The following is a 6,852-nucleotide window of genomic DNA, read 5'->3' on the forward strand; positions in this document are numbered from 1 at the left end:
GTGAAAAGAGTCAATACATGACTTCAGTTCTTTTACACTGTGGAAACGAGACCTGGTGTTTACTTATCTGCTCAGTCAACCAAACCCATTGCTGTAACAGAAGCTTGTAAATTTGCTGAAGTGAAGTTTGTCACCACTTAAAAAAAAAGTTTGGGGCCCTGTTGAAACACAGGCGTGTTCTAACATCTTTTTTTTTTTTGCAGCGACACTAACCACACTGATGACGTGATGGAAATTGCAGCAGATGCAGCTGCGGAAGCTGCAGCCAGCACACCACAACGTCCTGTCGTCTTTGTGCTTGCTAACTTGTGAACTCTGTTCTTTCTACACTCTGAGCTGTACAATCTTTTGACTCTCCACAGGAAAAACAAACCTCATCTCTGGCGCTCATGTGGCTCCACTTTGAGGGATGAGGTTTGGTATGGTCCTGACAGCAAACCCTTTCTTCATGAATTCAATTCAATTTTATTTATACAGCACTCAGAATTGTCTCTAGGTCAAAGCCTGACCCCAAGCTAAGTACTTGAAGGCAAACTTAACAGGAAGAACCTTAGTTTCCTCTAGTGACACTGTGATGCAGCAGAGGCCAAATGAAGATGAGCTGCTCAAAACTCCCATCAGCCCCTGCTGCCCTCAGATAAGATGTTGAGTGCTGTGAAGGAGGAGCTTCAGATGAGACGGTAACATTTCTGTAAATGCACAAGAATCAACCTGAGGGCTAGTTTTCATCTGCGGTCGCTGGACATATGTTAAAAGGTAAACACTAAAAGTAATTTTTATTTATTTATATTTCTGTGTTTTTGTGAGATTGTGTTTTGTAACGTTACTTCTGTTTTTGATTTCCTGACAGACAGCAGCAGAACGAGCAGCTCCACACATGAAGGTGGAAACTTCAGAAGTCAGAACTGATTCAGCAGGTGAGAATCTGTCAATATCTGTATATCAGTTTGATCATTGATCAGATATTTTATAGTTCAGTATTGATTACAGTTATTATATTGGCATCTATCATGAATTAAATAAACACTAATAATATTTATATTAAATTATGGATGATTATAGTATATTGTGTGATTCTCTGTTTCTATGCATAGATTCATCCTGTGCTGTTGTTATGTATGTGCTTACAGTATGACAGGAAGCAGCTATACAGGTTATGTTCTATGAATGATGGAGACGGGTGGAGTCAGATCAGTTCTATCAGTACACAGGAGTCAGTCATGTATTAATACAATCAAAGTAAAATAATAAAAGTACAGTAAACAAGGTCAAACATGCATAAAATAGTGATAAAAGGATGAAAGCCAAGGTGAGCTGCCTATTCAGTGTTAAAAGCCAAGGAAAACAAATGAGTTTTGAGTCTGCTGTTAAACTCTTCTACAGATGGAGCAGATCTGCCTTGAAGAGGCAGACTGTTCCACAGACGTGGGGACACATCTGTGTTGTGGGGATAGCTACGTTCACATGCATTATGTGCAGATCACTGATGTATGTGTACATATTTTATTTATATAAGAAAAGTGGATCTATGTGACCAAGACGAGGTCAGTTCAGTGAAGTCAAACAAATTAAAGAGAAGTATGACACAGAAGCTGAGAGGAAGTCGAGTGTTTGCAAAATCTTCAGGAGGAAATGAAGCAACTGACAGCAGAGAACTAACAATGACACTCTACACAGGCCTCTCTTGATTTAATATTTACAGTCCAAACAGAAATACCATGGAGGAGTTGTTGTGACTAATGAAGCAAAAGCAACCACATAGGAGAGGTTTTAGAATAACAGATGTCAATGGTGAAAATGTGAATGAGGAAGTAACAACTGAACTGAACTCTGACTAAAAGCTCTTTTTTTTCTTTGTTGGTGTTCCTTTAAACTTTATAACATTTATTCAATAATATAAAACAGAGATAACATGAGTGTAAATTCTGTTTGTGCAGAAAATTTGTTTTAGAACAGTTGTTTTTAATTTTGAAATGATTTATTTGTAATTGTATTCATATTTTCTGCTTTTGCGTGTTCACTGAGCTGCTGACATCACATGTTTGTATCAGGTTCCCTGTTTTATGGTTTTTGTGGAGTTCCCTTTTTTGATTTCCCTTCCAGTCAGACGGCAGCAGAACGAGCAGCTCCACACATGAAGGTGGAAGCTTCTGGAAGTCAGGACTGATTCAGCAGGTGAGAATCACCTCATTGATCTTTACTGCCCTGTAACTGATTGAGCGATATTGTACGTCAGTTCTGTGGGGAATTGTTCTTTTTGTAAAGTTCACTGTTCACAGAGAAAATGTCGCTTTATTCTCTGACTCTAGCACATCAGACTGTTTCTGGGATTAACACCAGTGTTGTGGCCGCACTCTGTCCACGTGTACAGTTTGTTGTGTGAATACATTGATTTTATGGTAAAGGGTACCACAACGCTGCTGATTTCATGGTGCATTCAGGTGCATCTTGTTTAGTCCTACGAGCTGTCCCGGAAGACTGCGGAGTGACTGAAGGTGGTTTTAGTTCAGCTGAGTCACATTAAACAGACAGGACACTAGTTCAATTATTATAAATCAAATGCTGCAAAAATTCCAGTTAAATGACACATTATATGAGTCGGCCTTGGAGTTAAATGTTTTGGGCAACTAAACTATTTCAACCATTTTCAGCAATTTTGAATGTTTTATTCAATATATTATATTTTAAAGACATCATTTGGGGGATGCAAGGCAGTGAGATTCAGTGTATACAGAAATACTGTTTCTTTCTTTTTTATTTTTTATGAACATGCACAAACATGAATCCCCCCCCCCCCCCGAATCCACGGTCCTCCTGTACAGATATGCATAAAATACATAGGGTGTATCTAGAAGAAATACAGGTCATAAATCCACAATATATAAAATGAAATCAGATCTGACAGAGTGCAGCTTCCTGCTATATGAACCCGATGAAGTTGCCTCTGTGCTTTCTGAAATGAAAGTGCACGCTTGTCTCCAGTGGGAGCTTCAGCAGACCTTTAATGTCTGAGTGAATTCACTGGGAGGGAAACATCATCTGTGTCCACATCCTCCAAGTTAAAGGAGCCACTTCAGTCTGTAAACAGAGAAACTGTCACTGCTGATGGAGGCCTTTACACAGCCTGAACCATCTGATGGCTTCACTGCACCGCCACCTGCCACAAATGTATATACCAAAAATAGTTACATCACATTTAATTATATTCAAAATAAATATAACACTCACTTTAAATGAGGTTGATTTTCCTATTGTGAGCCCTTCTGGGTACAAACTGCATCATTACAGACAAGAATGACTGAATGAAAGCGGCTTTTACTGTGCTGCTGCTAATTGGACGGCCACACATTGCATTGCTCACGGGCGGGTTATTCCTCTGTCCAGAAGGAACTCAGTGAGCAACACAAACCATCTAAGTAAATTCAACACAACACTGTTGAATCACCAATCTGATACTTATACCTGACACTGGGTGGCAGCACTTGACTGTGTGACATGCACAGTTCTTTGATGACACTCCAAAAAGTGAACTTGGTGAGTTGTTGGATCAAATAAATGTAATTACGTTTACATATTGTTGTGTTTGGTTTAAAATGTATTCTTGTTAAGGTAACAGTTGCATTCCCTGTTAGTTTGTATCACTTATGAGTCTGTCACTGACGGTGTCTCCTTCTCTGTTTCAGCTGAAGACACAGCTGGACTGATGGCAAAGCCCGCTGACCGTGAGTACAGTCTTCTCTCTGTACACCACACACACCTCAGTGCGAGTATTTGGGTTTTTACTGACCTGACCTTTGACCTCTCTGACCTCACAAAGAGGGCAGAGTCCAAAGGTCAGCACCAGTTCCTCTTGAACACACCATAAACCAGCTGATAGACTGATGATCTTTATTCTTTGATTGATCCCAAACTGGGAAATGTCAGGCACTCAGCGTTCTATACACCCTGAAGCCCATCAGTCCTCACAGGACAGAGGGCAGGGGTTCCTGAACACACCACAGAGGTGATCATCTTTCTCTGCTCTCCTCTCAGATATACACTTTGTGGATGAACACAGAGCCGAACTGATCCAGAGAATCAGCAACATCGACCCCATCCTGGACCAGCTCTTGGGCTCGGTCATCCAGCAGGAAGCATATGATCGGATCAGAGCTCAGCCCACCAGCCAGGACAAGGTCAGAGAGCTCTACACGTTCCTGCAAGCTGGAACAGAGGCCAAAGATAAATTCTACCACATCCTCCAGACGCACGAGCAGCTGCTCATCGATGACCTCAATAAGACGTAAGCTCTGTGAGGACACCCAGGCCTGAACACCAGTGTCATCATGAGGGAACAATATATATTCTATATTTTACTCGTGTTACCTTTACTTTTCCCTTCGTTTACATATAAACAGAGTTTTCGGCTCTGAAAGATCTTGAACCCAGGGATCCACATAAAGAAAAGGGACCCGGCCTGTATAGGCCAAAATGGGGTTACAATAATATTCTCATAACAGAATATGTCTTTACATATAGATAAGGACATATAAACACATGTATACACAACCATGTACCATGTAAAACATGGCCTCTCAATGATCATTATAAATATTCTCATTATCAGCTTAACTGATTATAAATATCAACATTAACATGAGACAATTTGGCTGGACCATTACTTTCCATACTAGAACTACTCATCTCTCATTTTCTTTTTTTTAAACCACTCACTCTCAAAAAAACAGAGAGAGGAAAATGTATTTTAACATCGTAATATGAACAATATTTTTAAGCACAACACATGAACTGAACGCCTCCTTACTCCATATTATCATTAGCAAATGCTTCATCTTCCCTGGTTTCTTTGTGAACATATGTAAGATCAAGTCAAGTCAAGTCAGCTTTATTGTCAACTCTGCTATATGTGCTGAACATACAGAGAATCGAAATTGCGTTACTCTTCACTCCGCAACATATAACATGTAACTAAAAACTAAAGATAAATATAAAGTGTAAAAAATGTACCTACAATGAGGCACACACAAAATACAAGGCACATAATGAAGGCACAATGCAGTCAGAGTGCAAAAGATGTATAGTGCAAGTCAGTGCAGTTGGCATAATATAAACAGGAATGGTTTAACTTATAACAGCTTATTGAGACTGGTATGAGAGTGCAAAAGATGCAATGGTGCAAGTCAGTGCAGTTGGCATAATGTAACAGTCCAGGAATAGTTTAAGTTATAGCAGCTTATATGAGACTGGTGTGACATGACAGGGTAAAAAGTGACTGGTGCACAGAGTTCCTTTGGTAAAGTGGCTGGTACAAAGAGTTCCTATCTTGGGTGGTGGTAGGGGTGAGGGGATGGTGGTAGGGGTAGGGGGTGGGGGGTGGTGTCAGGGAAGGGGGAGAAAGTGGGGCGCAGCAGGGAGAGAGTTCAGCTTCCTGACAGCCTGGTGGATGAAGCTGTCCCTCAGTCTGCTGGTCCTGGCCCGGAGGCTGCGCAGTCTCTTTCCTGATGGCAGCAGACTGAAGAAGCGGTGTGAAGGGTGGGTGGGGTCTCCTGTGATGCGGAGGGCCTTTCGGGTGAGACGGCTGTCGTAGAGGTCTTGGAGGGAGGGGAGAGGGACGCCGGTGATCCTCTCAGCTGCTCTCACTATGCGATGAAGCGTCTTCCTGCAGGTGGCGGTGCAGGCTCCGTACCACACAGTGATGCAGCTGGACAGGATGCTCTCAACAGCCCCTCTGTAGAAGGTGCACAGGATGGAGGGAGGGGCTCTGGCTCTTTTGAGCTTGCGGAGGAAGTAGAGGCGCTGCTGTGCCTTCTTGGTCAGGGATGCAGTGTTGTTAGTTGTTAGTCCAGGAGAGGTTGTTAGTCCAGGAGAGGTTTTAGTCAGAAATACTATGAGTGTCCTGTTTTCTCACTAATAAGGTTATCCCAATAAAACATGTGCACGATGTTATTTTGGAAAATGGAGGCAAGGAAATTATTTTTTACACATACCTGTGTGGAAACAGGGTCTTAGTGTGAATCTGTCCCTGTACTCCTTGCCAGAGCATCTTGTGTCCCTCCAAGAGTTCAAGCCATACTATTTGTTTATTAACTGAAGTTTTGACCTTTTGACTATTTTTGGATAACTCTTTGTCTAGCCCTAGTGTATGCCTAAAGCTTAGAAAACTGGGTTCAGCCTTTTGTTTCACCGAACCAGTTTTGCTCTTTGTCCATCCATCCATTTTCGACCGCTTACTTATTAATGTCCTCAGCTGTAAGAACCACTGAATTATCCCACAAACAAATAATAATAATAATAATAACTTTATTTATAAAGCACTTTTTTAAACACACAGTTTCAAAGTGCTGTACAATAAAATCCAAACAGGAACAACAGTGCTTGGTTAAATGTTCCTGAAACAATCCATATGTGAAGCTTCAGAGGAGACAACAACACAATGGTAGAAGGTGGAGTTCCTTCAGTCAGAGACAGAGAGCAGGGAGACACTACAATATTATCACTGTAAAAACTACACACAGACATGAGTGAATGTATTTATTTGAAGTGTGTCAGAAACTCTTCCATCCATGACACATGTGAACCAGGCTTGTGTTTGCATATAGAGTGAAAGGAACAAACAGTCAGAGACAGTGTGGCTTGTTTGCTGCTTTGGATAAATGCACAATGCTGAGATCAAACCTACACTGTTGCTGCATGAAGAGGATTTTACAGTAAAGCACTGACAGAGAGCAATATTTCACAGAATGGAGGACATGAATAAACACAGAGCAGATCAGGAGAGACTCTTCTGGAGTCGACACAGATGAGTTTCAGTCTGTTTGTGTGTCTCTGACAAACTGAGGAACTCTGCTTCAT

At 41.3% G+C, this 6,852-nt stretch overlaps 1 long non-coding RNA gene across 1 annotated transcript; it reads left to right on the plus strand.

The window, feature by feature from the left end:
* Positions 1–1,175: 1,175 nt before the first annotated feature.
* Positions 1,176–4,054, plus strand: LOC114429824 (uncharacterized). The gene is made up of 3 exons (XR_003669942.1): positions 1,176–2,175; positions 3,684–3,722; positions 4,033–4,054. It is a non-coding gene; the product is annotated as an uncharacterized LOC114429824 (long non-coding RNA).
* Positions 4,055–6,852: the final 2,798 nt, after the last annotated feature.

This window comes from Parambassis ranga, unplaced genomic scaffold, assembly GCF_900634625.1.
Source record: "Parambassis ranga unplaced genomic scaffold, fParRan2.1 scaffold_21_arrow_ctg1, whole genome shotgun sequence".
Lineage (NCBI taxonomy): Eukaryota > Metazoa > Chordata > Actinopteri > Ambassidae > Parambassis > Parambassis ranga.